A 14,118-nucleotide genomic window follows, 5' to 3' on the forward strand; every position below is an offset into this window, starting at 1 on the left:
ACAAGACGAGCCACTTTCACGGTCGCACGGAGGCTCGGGGCAGGCCAACCGGGGTGCCCAGGGAGTCGGCACCCCCCCCCCCCCCCGCCGGCTCCCCACGGGCTGCCACCGCTTGCCAGAGGCCAGGGCACCTGTGGCCTCAACACCCCCTGTCCGCCCCCAAGCCCCCAGCGGAGCCCCGGGCCGCACGGCTGGCTGGTGGGGGTGGCTCCTCTGCGGCCTACCAAGGACGTGTGCACAGAGCCACCCCCTGGGGCCGCAGCGTATGGACTCGGCCTGGGAACGGCTGGGATTTGCCCACTGCTCCGGCATGGTACGACACCGGAAGGACTTCTCGGTCCTTGATCTGACGGACAGGAAGGGGATGCATGTGGTGACGGCAAGTGGAGGAGCCCCGGGAAGTCGACCCCGTACCCAGAGCCGCGCCTGCAGGATGGACAGTGTGTGCGGAGGTCCCGGAAGCCTCAAGTTTCCCATAACCCTTACGAAGTTGGAAATAACACCTGATACTCTGAGAGCGTCTTGCCGTCACGAGATACCCTGATGGACATTATCTCACTTGAGCCTCACAGCGATCACGGGAAGAGGATGTGCGGGCCAAAGCGCAGGTAAGCGCGGGGACTTGCCCGAGGGTTCCCGGCTAGCGAGCGGACAGAAGGAACTCGAACCCAGTCTGTTAACTCCATGTGACCATCCTCCCAGTGAGGAAGGTTCCCTGGCGGAGCGGAGGACATCAACGAGGGCTTCATTCGAGGCCACCCTATATAGGGCATGATGGCTCCCCATCGCCGTCCTCCTTTACCAGGGAAGGGTGCTCCGAGGGGGAGTCAGGGCTCAGCACGTGGTGATCTGGCTCCTGCTTTTCCCGAGACACAGCTGGTGACCTGGCCCAGTGTGAGCCTGCCCAGGCCAGCGGGCCAGCCAGCAGGGGGAAGGGGGAGGGAGCACCGCACTCCTGATTATGGTAGGGAGGGGACGAGACAGCACCTGGGCTGGCTAGGTGAGGTCCCGTGGCCAATTCAACGTACAACCTGCCATCGGATTTACTTACAAAAAACTGGATTTTAACCTCAAATTAGAGATTGCAGACACACGGAATTGAAAATACGGACTCCTGGTCTTTGACTTTATCATTAATTCAGCCCGAAATGGAGAGGCGTTAAATGTTCTTTTGGCGTCGATCGGATCTTTTGTTTCTCCTTCTGCCTAAAAGGCACGTCTGGGCACCTGCTGGGCACCAGCGGAACACTCTGCCCTACTGTTCTCGGCCTCGTCAGAGAGAAGTATCTAAGTCCGCTGGGCTTAGAAGAGATTATTGAAGATATTTCTGGAATGGACGCCAGCATCACTTGTGAGGTGGCTGCGAAGATTTAGTCTCTGGTTGAGGAATGCTAAACACCGAGCCCAGTGGATCCGCAAGGGTATATATTCAAGAGCTCACTTAATTTTCAAATACCAGAGTCATTAATTTTTCAGACCACCCTCAGTTCCTGGAAGCGAGGGTAGATCTCCCGTGCCTCAGTCGGCCAGTCCGCCGGGAGCCAGGAACTCCGTGAGATGCAGAGTTTACAAAAGGCAGGCTCTGGGATATGTCCAGCACAACAGTGGGCCTGCGCGTGGGGCTTAACATAACACTGTCCGTCACGTGACGCCCCTGGCCACTGGGCATTTATTCTGTGTGTATATACAGTTTATGACTACATCACTTTCTCATTTGTGGCTTTTCATTCTTATTTTAATCAGCATTAAAATATTTACATTAAATTAGGCCTCAAAAGCTATTTTGGGGAAAATGGTTCCTTCGAAGTAGGGGTAGCAATAGCACCAGAGACTGAATTCCTCAGAACTTTCCAGGTGCAGTTTTTTGGTTGTGTTTGTCCACTTCAAGATCTTTCCAGGGTACGCTCCTATGCGCCCCACACTCCCCCAACCTCTACCTTTTTTACCCTTCTCCCTATGGCCTCACACTGGGCCACCGGCCTGCAGAAAACAAACAGTCTGCCCACAGCCACCTTCGTATACAACTACAATGTGAACTTGACCCCGAGGTCAGAGAAGGACTGAGAAGAAGGAGCACTGTTGCACTTGGACAACATTCTATTAACGTTCGCGCATGTAGGCTTTGTGGCACGACAGCCAGCGCAAATTATATTTTTGAAGAGCCAAGCTAGTATACTGCCCTTTCCTTCCCTAAAATTTCTGTCGACAACTTTTCTAGCCCATTCCTCTTAAAAGGCCAGGACCCACTGTGTCTGCTTCGAATAGAAAATAGCTTCTCTCGTTCGATCGAGCGAGGAACTCAGTGACATATAAAAATAACATGCACGTTATCAAGTGAATGGTAACTAGACCTTTAGACGAATTTTCAAAGCCTTCTATTGTAAATGAAAACTCTGGCAATCTCATAATTATTCATTAGGCATGTATATTTAATTTAACACTATTAAAGGTTAATGCCTAAGTAGCAAAACTGGTCACAGAATAAAGAATGAACCGAATGTTCCAACATCCCCGTGCATTAAGCTTCAAACTTTACTACAGTACAGCTGGATGGCTATATGCCTACAGCATTTGAATATTGTTTTGGATTATGTAAAAGGCGTTGCTAAAGTACCTCTTAGGCTTAATTTTTATTACTTGTATTAAAGGAACAGCTAATTACCACATGACAATATAATGACTCTAGCATGTTTGGGCTGGAGACCAAAACAATGAATCCCGACATGCCAAACCCCAACCTGCATGTTAATCTAGGGGAAATCATGGCTTTTTGTCTTGTTAATGACTCCCCGTGCCATTAAACCCCACACAAGCATTGTTGGGTCTCATTCTGAACGTCACAAGCCTCCAACCTCAGCAGCTCAATTAGGGAATTGTCTGGGGGAGGCCAGAGAACACACCCAAGCGAGGAACAGGAACACAGCAAATCCTGCAACCCGGCTGCCGGGCCTCCTCCAACTCGACACGCTTTACTGTCAGTTCCATCCACCCAACGTGACAAACTTGCCAAGTGTTTTGCAGCCATCCAACAGTTAATTCCTAAAACGCTCTTGGAGGCATTGCATAGCTCATCACGCAGCCCCGGACTCAGAACATAACTACAACAAACAACAACAATACCATCACCTGTATTTATTCAGCACCTTCTCCCAAGTACTTGTAACAGGACCTCATTAATTCCAGCATCACAGTCAGAGGGGAGAGGGGGCGCCGGCATCCCACCCGGGGACAGGGGGAGGAGAGACACCACCTGGGCAAACAGGCACGCACAATTCTAATTAAGATTTCTGCTTCCCGAACCACCAGTCACCTAAATTACACTGTCTCGTCGAGTACTAATTTAACAAGTATTTCCTACTCATCTGTCTGCGCCAGGCCCCGCCCAGGTGAGGCACTGGACAGGGCATTCAGCTGATTCAGCTGGGACCATGTCTCACAGTAGAGAGAAACCAAGTTCACAAATGACAAAGGGAAAGCAAGGAGGGCCACCCGGAAGATCGGATGAGGGGAAGACCACTCCCAGATGGAGAAACTGGCAAAGGTAAACTTTTTTGTATTTTTTTTTTTTTTTAAAGAGGAGACAGAATTTCGACCCATGGAGACCGTGGTGCGATTAGTCCTTGTGGAAGATGCAGCAAAGGGAAGATCAAGGAGCAGAGAAGTGCCAGGCACGGCCAAAGGAACACTTCAGTCCGACTGCCGGCACCCACGTACTTTCTGTGACGTCAGGAATGTTCTAGGTGCTGGCGGGGGTGGGAGGGGGGAATCACGGTGGCAAAAAGACAAAATCCTTGCTCCCAAGGCTTGACATTCTACTGAAGTGAAGGAAACCGACAAAAAAAGCAAAACTAAACAAAACAGAATACTTTCAAGTACTGCCAAGCAGGAGTAAGAGAGGAAACGGGGTGTGGGAACGGGGAATGGGTCCTGGAGACACACGGACAGGGAGGGCCTCTTGGAAGAGGTGACGTGGAGATTAAGATCTGTGTGGCAAAAGGGAGAAACTCTGAAGCTTCTTGGCAGAAGGAAGGGTAGTGCAAAGGCCCAGAGGTGAGTATGAATGTGGCATATTCAAGGCACAGAGGGAAGCCGGTAAGGCTGCAACGAAGGGGAGAGAGTAACTAGGGACACGTCGTCAGTGAGGCCTGTGCTCAAGGATATGAACAAAGTTAAGGAGAGAAATAAAAGATATAAAGAAGAATCAAATTGAATTCTGGAGCTGAAAATACCATGTTTGAAGTGCCCTCCTGGTGAGGTGCAGTAGGTAGCACGTTGGTCTCTTAAAAATACAATGTCTGAACCAAGTCTGTATTCAACTCTACTCCCGATGGGAAAACCCACCAGAGAAGAGGTTCCTTCCGAGGTGAGCCACTGGGGCATGAGAAGAAAACTGCAGGACGTTGAACCAAAAAAAGTTTTGTCGGTTTAGTGGTGAAGTATTTAAGAGTTTTACGCTTAAAGATGAATTATACAATTTTCTTTTGAAAATTCAAGAGTTCTAAATTAGCTGCCCTGATCGCTGATGGCAAATGGCTATCAGTAATTGCTGCCTGAGAGGCATTTCTGAAAAAACAAACACATAAACTATGTCTTTGAAGTGGATGTGATGGTTTAACACTTAGTGGCAAAAAAACCACTTCTTGAAAGATACTCATGCTATAGTGACAGCATTTTAGTAGCAGATATTTGGAAACATTCTCATCATCGTCTAAACTTATTCAGGGGTGCCTGGGTGGCTCAGTTGGTTAAGCATCTGACTTCGGCTCAGGTCATGATCTCACAACCCGGGGGTTCGAGCCCTGCGTCGGGCTCTGTGCTGACAGCTCAGAGCCTGGATCCTGTTTCGGATTCTGTGTCTCTGTCTCTCTCTGCCCCTCCCCTGTTCATGCTCTGTCCCTCTCTCTCTCAAAAGTAAATAAACATTAAAAAAAAACAAACTTGTGGGCAAAGACAACATCCTTTACAAAAATGTCTCAACCACTAAAAATTTCTGCGAAAAAAGCAAAGAGGCAGGATAATATGGGGGAGGGGAGAGATCAGCTAATAAAAACAGAACCAGAAATGACAAGAGATAATGGGATTTGTTGACAAAAACTAAAACAACTATTATAAGTCTGCTTGAGGATTTAAAGAAAAATAAGAACACACTAAGGAGAGAAATGGAAGATACAAAGAAGAGAATGGAATTCTAGAGCTTGAAATACAACATCAGAAATGAAAAAATTCCCTAGACTTGGCTTAACACTGGATTAGACACTACAAAAGAAAAAAAAGATTAGTAAATTCAAAGACAAGATCATAGAAACTGTCTGAACAGAAACATGAAGAAAAGACTGAAAAAAAAGTTACTAAAACCTCAGCAACCTGTGGAATGGTATCAGGTAATCTAACATACCTGTCCTAGAGAGGAGCAACAGGTGTATTTGAAGAAATAGTGGTGAAATTTTCCAAATCTGGTAAAAGTTATAAAGCTAAAACTCCAAGAAACTCAACAAACTATAAACATGATAAACACAGAACACCAATAAACATGATCAAACTGCTGGAAAGAAGAATAAAAAAGCAATCTTAAAAGCCAGAGAAAAGAAGACTCATTCTATACAGGGGAAGAAAGATACAACTAACTGGAGACGTCCTGTCAGAAATAAAGTGGGTCAGTCCTGAGAGAAAAAAAACAAAACCCAAAGTTGCCAACATACAGTTTTATACCCAACAAAAATACCTTTCAGAAATGTAAGGTAGAGGTTTTTCCCTCCCCCCACTATTTTAAATGAACAAAAGGTGGCAGAATTCACTGTCAGTGTGCCTATACTATAAGAAAAATGAAAGAAAATGATGCCAGATGGAAACCTGGATGTGCACAAAGGAATAAACAACACCAGAAATTATAATTTGTAGGTGAAAATAAAATACTACTTTTTTCATTTTTAATTTCCTGAAAAGACTATTTAAAAGCAAAAACAGTAGCGCTCGGTTTGGCAGCACATGGAATGATACAGAGAAGATCGCATGGCCTCCATGCAAGGATGACCCACAAATTCATGAATGTTCCATATTTTTTAACGTGAAAAAAAAAGAAAAAATAGTAACACCGTATTGTAGGGTTATAACCAATGTAGAAGTAAAATGAATAGTGATACACAAAGGACTGGAGGGAGAAAATACGTGTACTAGAAGATTCTTACACTGTATGTAAAATAGTATAATATTCTTTGAAGGTACAGTGTAATAAATTAAAGATGCTGACTGTAAAGCCTAAGTAAGCACTAAGAAAATAAGACAAAGAGTTATAGCTAATAAGACAATTGGGGAGACAAAATAAGATCATAAAAATAATCAAATGAAAGCAGAAAAATATAACAAAAACACGTAACACAAGTAGAAAACAGTGAGATGGAAGATTTAAACCCAACTTTACCTATAATTACATCAAATGTAAAAGATCTAACATTCCACTTAAAAAGAAGATTATCGGACTAGATAATAAAGGAAGGCATAGCTGTTTACAAGAAATGCAAGTTAAACATAATAACAAAAATAGGTTAATAGGAAAAGGGCAGAAAAAGATATAATATGAAAACACTAATCAAAAGAAAACTGGAGTGCCTAAATTAAAATCAAAGGAAACTTTAGGACATGAAATATTACTAGGGATAAAGAAAACCACTGTGCAAAACTTAGAGAACTGAATCATTGACAAGCTATCACAATCCTAAAGATATACACACCCCAAAACAAAGCTTCAAAAGCATGAATCAAAAATTGAAAGAACTGAAAGGAGGAAAAAAAAAAGCACATTAATGAAGGTTTCAAAACTCTGTTCTCACTAACTAACAGGACAACTAGATACAAAATCAGTATGGATACAAAATGCTTGAACAACACTGTCAACCAACCTGACCTGATTACCATTTATAGAACACTCCACTCAAAAACTATAGAATATTCATTCTCTTCAAGTGCACACACTCATAGGGACAGAACATATACTAGATCATAAAATAAGTCTTGATAAATTTAAAGGAACAGAAATCATGCAATGCATGTCTTGCAACCACAATGGAATAAATCAATGATCTAACCCCTCAACACCACTTTAAGAAAGCTGATAAAGACGAGTGGATATAACCCAAAGTAAGTAGAAATTAGTAAATAATAAGAACAGAGAGTAATAAAACTTAAATGGGGGGGGGAGGAGAAAGAGTAAGGCAAGCAAAAACTGGTTCTTAAGAAAATAATCACTATAATTGAGAAGACTCTAGCCAGAATGATCAAAGGGAAAAAAGAGAGACTCCACAAATTCTAAGATCAGGAATGAAAAAGGGGGCATCACTACACATCCAACAGATGTTTGAAAGATAACAAAATATTATGAATAGCATTACGCCAATAAACCGGATAATTTACATGAAATGAATCATTTCTTGAAAAATTACCAAAACAGACCCAAGAGGAAATAAAAAATCTTAATAGTCATATAAATGTTAAAGATGTTAAATTTGTAATGAAAAACCTTGCACCAAAGAAAACCCCAGGCACAGACAGATTCACTGGTAAACTAGAGAAGTTTTAGGGAAGAATAATAGATATCTTCCATAAACCCTTTCAGCAAATAGGGGAAGAGGCAGCACTTCTCAGTTCATCTTGTAAGATCAGCATTATCTTGATACCAAAACTCAATAAAGAGTTTAAAAGGAAAAAACAAAAACAAAAAATAACCAAACAAGCAAAAAAACTAAAGTCCTATATTCCTGATGAACTTAAATGTGAAAGTCCTTAATAAAATATTAGCAAACTGAATCCAGCTAATTCATAACAAAGTTAAGATTTATCCTAGGAATATTAGGCTGGATTAACATTAAGCAATGAATCAAATGATTTCACCATGTTAAGAGAACAAAGGAGAAAAAACGTATGATCATCTCAACAGATGCAGGAAAAAATTTGACAAAATTCAATATTCACTCATGACAAAAACTCTCAGCAGACTAGGAATAGAAGGGCATTTTTCTCAACCTTATAAAAAGAGTCTACAAACCCCCCCCCCCACAGTTAATATCATATTTAATGGTGAAAGACTGAATGCTTTTCCATCAAGTTGGGACCAATGTGATATGTCTGCTTTCTCCACTTCTGTTCACTGTCATACTTGAGGTCCTAGCCAGTACAAAAGAAAAAAAAAAAAAAAAAAAAAAAGGCAGGGGGTGGGGTGAGGAAGCAAGAAAAAGAAATATTTGATATTACAGATTGGAAACCAATGTGGATACAGAAAACTTCAGTTAACACTGTCAACCGATTTGACCTAACTGATATTTATGGAACATGTTGCCCAACAACTACAAAGCACACAATCTCTTCAGGATGGAATGTCCTAAGGAATCTACAAAAAAAACCTTCGAGAATAAGTGAGTTTGAAAAAGCCACGGGCACAGTATTATTATATAAAAATTAACTGCATTAAAAAAAGTTTATTTATTTTTGAAATAAAGAGCATGAGAAGGGGAAGGGTCAGAGAAAGAGAGAAAGAGAGAGAGAGAGAGAGAGAGAGAGAGAGAGAGAGAGAGAGAAGATGAATGAATGAGTGAATGAATCCCAAGCAGGCTCTGTGCCGTCAGTGTAGATTCCAGCATTGGGCTCGATCCCATGAACTGGTTGATCATGACCTGAGCTGAAATTAAGAGCGGGATGCTCAACCGAGTGAGCCACCCAGGCACTGCTAAAAATTAACTGCATTTCTATATAAAAATGACAACTAGAAAAGAAGATTATGAAGAAAACCCTATTTACTCTATCATCCAAAAACATGACCAACTTGGGGATATCCTGGACAAGATATGTGCCAGGTTTGTATGTTGAAAACTATAAACTATTGGTGAGGGACATTACAGAAGACCTAAATAAATAAACCATGCTTGAACTGAAAGATTTCGATAGGGGTAAGTTATCAATTTTCCTCAGATTATCGACAGATACAGTGGAACCCTGATAAAAGTCCTTGGAAACACGTTTGTAAAAATTGACAAATTAAATCTATAATTTATACTGAAATTCACCTAGCCAAAACAATTTTTAAAAAGAAGACCAAAGATAAAGGACTTATATTAATTTTAAGACTGATAAGCTACAGTAACCAAGATAGTGTGACATTAACATAAGGAAAGATACACAGATCAATGGAGTAAAATAGAGGCTCCAGAAAAATATCTCACACATAGCGTCCATTAATGTTCAATGAAACTTGGCCCAACCTCACACCATACATGAAAGTTAACTCAAAATGTTTACAGGCCTAGAGGTAAAAGATAAAATCATACCACTTCACTCAAAAAACACAAGAGAAGAAAATTATAACTAAAGCAGTGACTCCTCAGAACATAAAAAGGAACAACCAACAAATAAGAACCTGGACTTTATTAAAATAAAACCTTATCCTCATATGGGGAAAAAACATTTGCAGTGCATATATTTGAGAAAGGACTTGTATCTAGAATATGTTAAACATTTACAACTCAGTACGACATTCCTTTTTTTTTTTTTTTTTTTAACGGGCAAAAGATTTTAAACCCTAGTGAAGATCTGAGAATGACCAAAAGGCACATGAAAAAATAGCATCATCAGTCGTCAGGAAAATGCTAATTAAAATCGCAACAAAACACGCCATGTGGAAAGTCGAAGAGACCGAAAGGAACAACTGATGGAGGGAACATGGAACAAATGCAACTCCTTCTGGTTTCTCACTGGGGATAAAACGACACCGCTACTTGGAAAAGGACAGTTTGGCAGTTTCTTATCAAGCTAACCACAACCTACCCCAGGTCCGAGCAATTCTAGCCCTAAATTCTAGCCCGTTTAAAATGTATGTCCAGGGGAGCCTGGGTGGCTCAGTTGGGTAAGCATCCGACTCTTGATTCCGGCTCAGGTCATGATCTCACGCGTGGTTCGAGGGTTCGAGCCCCACGTCGGGCTCTGATAGTGCGGAGCCTGCTTGGGATTCTGTCCCCCTGTCTCTCTGTTGCTCCTCGACATACGCGTGCATGCGTCCTCTCTCTCAAAATAAATCATAAATAAATGAAATGTACATGAGTGCTTATAGCGGGCCAAATACAACAGCCCCACGCTGGAAACAACCTGAATGTCCGTCAGCAGACGGATGGATAAGCACGTTGTACTATCCCATAGAGTGGAACACCATTCCGCAATGACAAGGTAAGGACTGTGATACAGACAAACGACACAGATGAATCCCCAGCATACCATGCTGAGGGGAGGAAGCCAGACACATCAGAGAACATACCCAAAGACTCCCTTTATGCGAAATGCCAGAAATGGCCAATCTCATCGAAAGCGACAGAAAGCAGATCAGCGGTTGTTGGGGTCTGAGATCATCAGGGAACTTTTGAGGCGATGGATATGATCCATATCCAGGCTCTGAGGGTGGCCACGCTATCAAATTATATACATAAAACGGGTGCGTTTTATCATATGCAAATCATGCCTCCATCAAGTTGACTTTGAAGTATGATTTTTTTCATGAGAGCAAAGTTTTATGTACTGCTGATAAAATACAAATGTGAAGCTGCTTTTACTCTTCACCACATCCTTCTAATTCCATTTTTAGCATATGTCTTACAGTGTATTTAATACGTTTCTGTAATTACACGTGTGTTATCATTTAAACAAGTACATACATAAGCGTACGTTGGGGGTATGAATTCAGGATTTGGGGTACATGAACAAAAGCAGTTTGGACACCACTGACTTAGACCTGTCTGGCTGCTGTACTGGACAGGAGAAGGGGGAGCAAAGAGACAGGAGAGGTCACAGTGGCCTAGATGAGGGTGGGGACGGCTGATGTGCATCAGGCCGAATTTGGGATGCCCTCTGGAGGCCGGGTCGTCAGGACTTACTGATGGACTGGCTTCAGGTGTGAGGGAAAGAAAGGATTCCAGGCTGACTCCCTGGGTGATGCTCTTTCCCTTCCTCGGAAGGTTGGGGGGGGGGGGGGAGGTGCAGGGAAGCAACCGGTGGAATTTGGGTGCATAACACACATTGGAAGTCCCTTCGGGAGGGGCACCTGGGTGGTTCAGTCAGGTTGAGCGTCAGAACTCTTGATTTCAGCTCATGGTTCATGAGATCAAGCCCCCCATCGAGCTCTGGGCTAATGGCACAGAGCCTGCTTTGGATTTTCTCCCTCTCTCTCTGCTCCTCCCCTGCTCATGATCTCTCTCTCGCTCTCAAAATAAATAAACAAACTTAAAAAAAAAAGTCACTTAGGGAGAGAATGTAAATGGTGAAAAGAAAAAGGCTAAGCAGAGACTGGGATCTGTCCCCCCATTCAGAGCCTGGCCAAGAAGAGAGGCGGCCGTGACGCTGGGGGAGGGTCGCAGGTGGTCGGGGGCCGGGGGGTGGTCAGCAGGCATTACCGACTCTCAGAGTCTTAGAGAGGTGGCCAGTGGCTGAAGACGTCCCCCCTCCTCTGATCACGTGTATTTTCTCGCGCACCAGGAGGGGTGCGGAGATCAGGGTGGAAAGACGGTATGAATAGTACCCGTATGGGGAAGAGGGCGATGAGGCTGGGCCGGTCTATGCTCCTTACGCTTTGCGTAAACTGACTTCCCTGGTCTTCCTCTCCTTTTGAGTTCTCTGAGTCACCATAAAAGAGGCACTGGCGCGCTCCCATAAAACGTGGCAGTCTTGGTGCAGGGAACTTCTGGAGGGAGGAGGCTGCCACGGGACTTCATGGAGAGCGAGCGGCAGAGGCTGGGAAGCAGGGCTTCCGATTGGCTGGGGCCGATTGGCTGGGGCCGATTGGCTGGGGCGGAGGTGCGCCGGGGAGGGTGTGGACAGGCTGGTGGCGAGCTGCTTCTCCACCTACACCGCGAGGGCTGGAAAGAACGACCTTGCTAAATCCAAGCCCACGTCTGCGCAGAGAGCTCTGCGGGCGACGGGGCCCCCCGCCACCATCGGAGGGCGAATGTGCCCCTGTGAGTGCCATCCCTGCGATGACATCACAGCGTGGCAGACGCTACTTTTCGCCGGGGCACTCTAGGCTAATGTAATCATACGATTACATAATTAACCCAGCTGTCTCATTAAGAAAATCAACTGGAATTCAGGGCATAATTAGTCATACAGCAATTAGCATGCTGATGAGCAACTGATGAAAAGCTGTCTAGATATGAAGTGTGCCAGGACCACCCCGGCTACGGCTAAGGGGGGAAGAGGCGCCACACCTCCCCACGCCAGGGAACCCAGGATCCCCAAGTCCCGGCTCGCGAGGTCCCGCAGGGGGACGAGGGACCGGGAAAGGAACGGGCAGGGACAGACCAGGAGAGGAGGGCAGCGTGCAGAAGTGGCGGCCGGCACTCCGACGCCCATCTTGTCACGTTCACTTTTCTTTAAAATGTAGCCGATTCCTCAGCTCGCAGACCTACGATGGTGAGGCTCGTCAGGCCCCACGTTTGTTTGAGGCTGGCCAGGGAGGGCAGAGAATCTCCACCCTGTCTGGTTTACAGTCACCTGTGCTGGGCAGAGCGGAACTGTCCCTCGTCCTCTGGTCCCCAGGTTGCTTCGGGACCAGCTCTGGCCCTGCACCCAGAGGGGAGACAGGAGGCATCTGCAACCCACAGGCTTCATATGTTGGCTGCAGCCCTAGTTCGTCCTCTGGCCCGTTAGGGTGCTGGTGGCTGATTCTTGCGTGTGAATGAAAATGTCTTATGAAGGTAAACTGAAAATGTGCAAAGGGGACCCTGAGGTTACAGAGTTCTCTCCGGAGGGGCCTGGGCACCGGCTGGGCTGCCAACACCAGGAGACCTAGAATACACGGACTGGAGCAGCCTCACAGGATCAGGCTGGAGCGGCCACATCTGTAAGGTCTTAAAAAATGCCACCAAGTGGCACGTCCTTTTAAAGCTTGATATGAGAAGCCAGGGGTGTTTCCAACTAAATCCTAAGATCTCACCTCTTTTTTTCCAGCAGTCTTGCAATTGGGATCCTCGAGTCGGGGGGACAGGCAGGGAAAGGAGAACGGAAGTAACAGTATTTTTCAATGTTAACTGACGGTGTGGTGTCCTCACTCGGAACCAGCGTGATGGGCCCAGATGACCAGATTAGTACTGTCTTCTTATGCAGGAGCATTACAAAGCAGTTCTTAAAAAGGATGACGCACTCCTTTATTTCTAGATCCTCAAACGCTGGGCAGGCGGGGAGGCGGGGATATTTACAGCAGCGCAGGTATTCCCCGAGGGCAAATGAAAACCTCCCGGAGGAGCCCCTTGGAGGCATTTCGATGGGTTCTCTCTCCGGCTAGCTCTCTTCCAAGACTTCTGCAAACTACCGCCTCAACTTACACCTGCAGGCCAGTGATTCCGCGGAAACAAAGTGAGAGCGGGCAGTCATGAAACATGGAGTTCTAGCGGCGTGTCATGAGTCAATGAATATTTTATACCACTGGTAATGTGCTTCCTAAGATTTAAATCTTAAAATAAACCCTTCCAGGCACTGCCTTTGTGTTTGAAGGGTTTGTGTCTGGAGGACCTAGACCACATCTTAGCAAGGAGTGAAAGATGATTCCCGGTCGGGCTGGCCACAGATGAAGGCAAGAAGGCGATGCGAGCTTTTGCGGGGAGGCTCTCCCGATGCACCGGCGCCCAAAGCCTTGGGAGGCACAGGCGGGAGCTCCTCCCGCTCTGTCTTTTTCTCCTTTCTCAACTTAGAAAACAAACCGAAAAAATGTCCGAGGTGCTTCTGAGACAGAAGAGTCACAGTTGTGCTTGCCACCAATTGAGAAGTGTCTCACAGATACTCAACTGACAAGGGCTTAAGTTCTTATCTGTGATCCATTAATAAGGGCTGTTCACAAACTAAGATCGTGACTATTTTCCTGATTTATGCTTCCCCCCCAGACTCCCCCACCCCCACCCCGTTGCCGGGATAAATACATGCTCATTGTTAAAAAAAAAAAAAATCTGAAGAGTATCAAGAAGCAAGAGCAAGTCGCTCAGGCGAAGTAAATTTCTGGCAGATTACGTGTATCATCATAATTTTTCTCAGAGTACAGTAACATGCCAGCTATCTCAGAGCTTTGAGGTGGTCATTCCAGAATATTTCCAGCTGTCT

At 45.0% G+C, this 14,118-nt stretch overlaps 1 protein-coding gene and 1 non-coding gene across 14 annotated transcripts in view; one reads left to right on the forward strand and one right to left on the reverse strand.

Annotated features, from left to right (window-relative positions):
- The window catches only part of CUX1 (cut like homeobox 1), a 376,245-nt gene that overhangs the window by 150,137 nt on the left and 211,990 nt on the right, over positions 1–14,118 (reverse strand). The gene's annotated exons all lie outside the window — the stretch shown is intronic.
- LOC128774781 (U6 spliceosomal RNA) lies at positions 5,960–6,061 on the forward strand. The gene has a single exon (XR_008419248.1). It is a non-coding gene; the product is annotated as a U6 spliceosomal RNA (small nuclear RNA).

The sequence above is a fragment of the Panthera pardus genome, unplaced genomic scaffold, assembly GCF_024362965.1.
Source record: "Panthera pardus isolate Hobbes unplaced genomic scaffold, ASM2436296v1 HiC_scaffold_4, whole genome shotgun sequence".
NCBI classification, from domain to species: domain Eukaryota; kingdom Metazoa; phylum Chordata; class Mammalia; order Carnivora; family Felidae; genus Panthera; species Panthera pardus.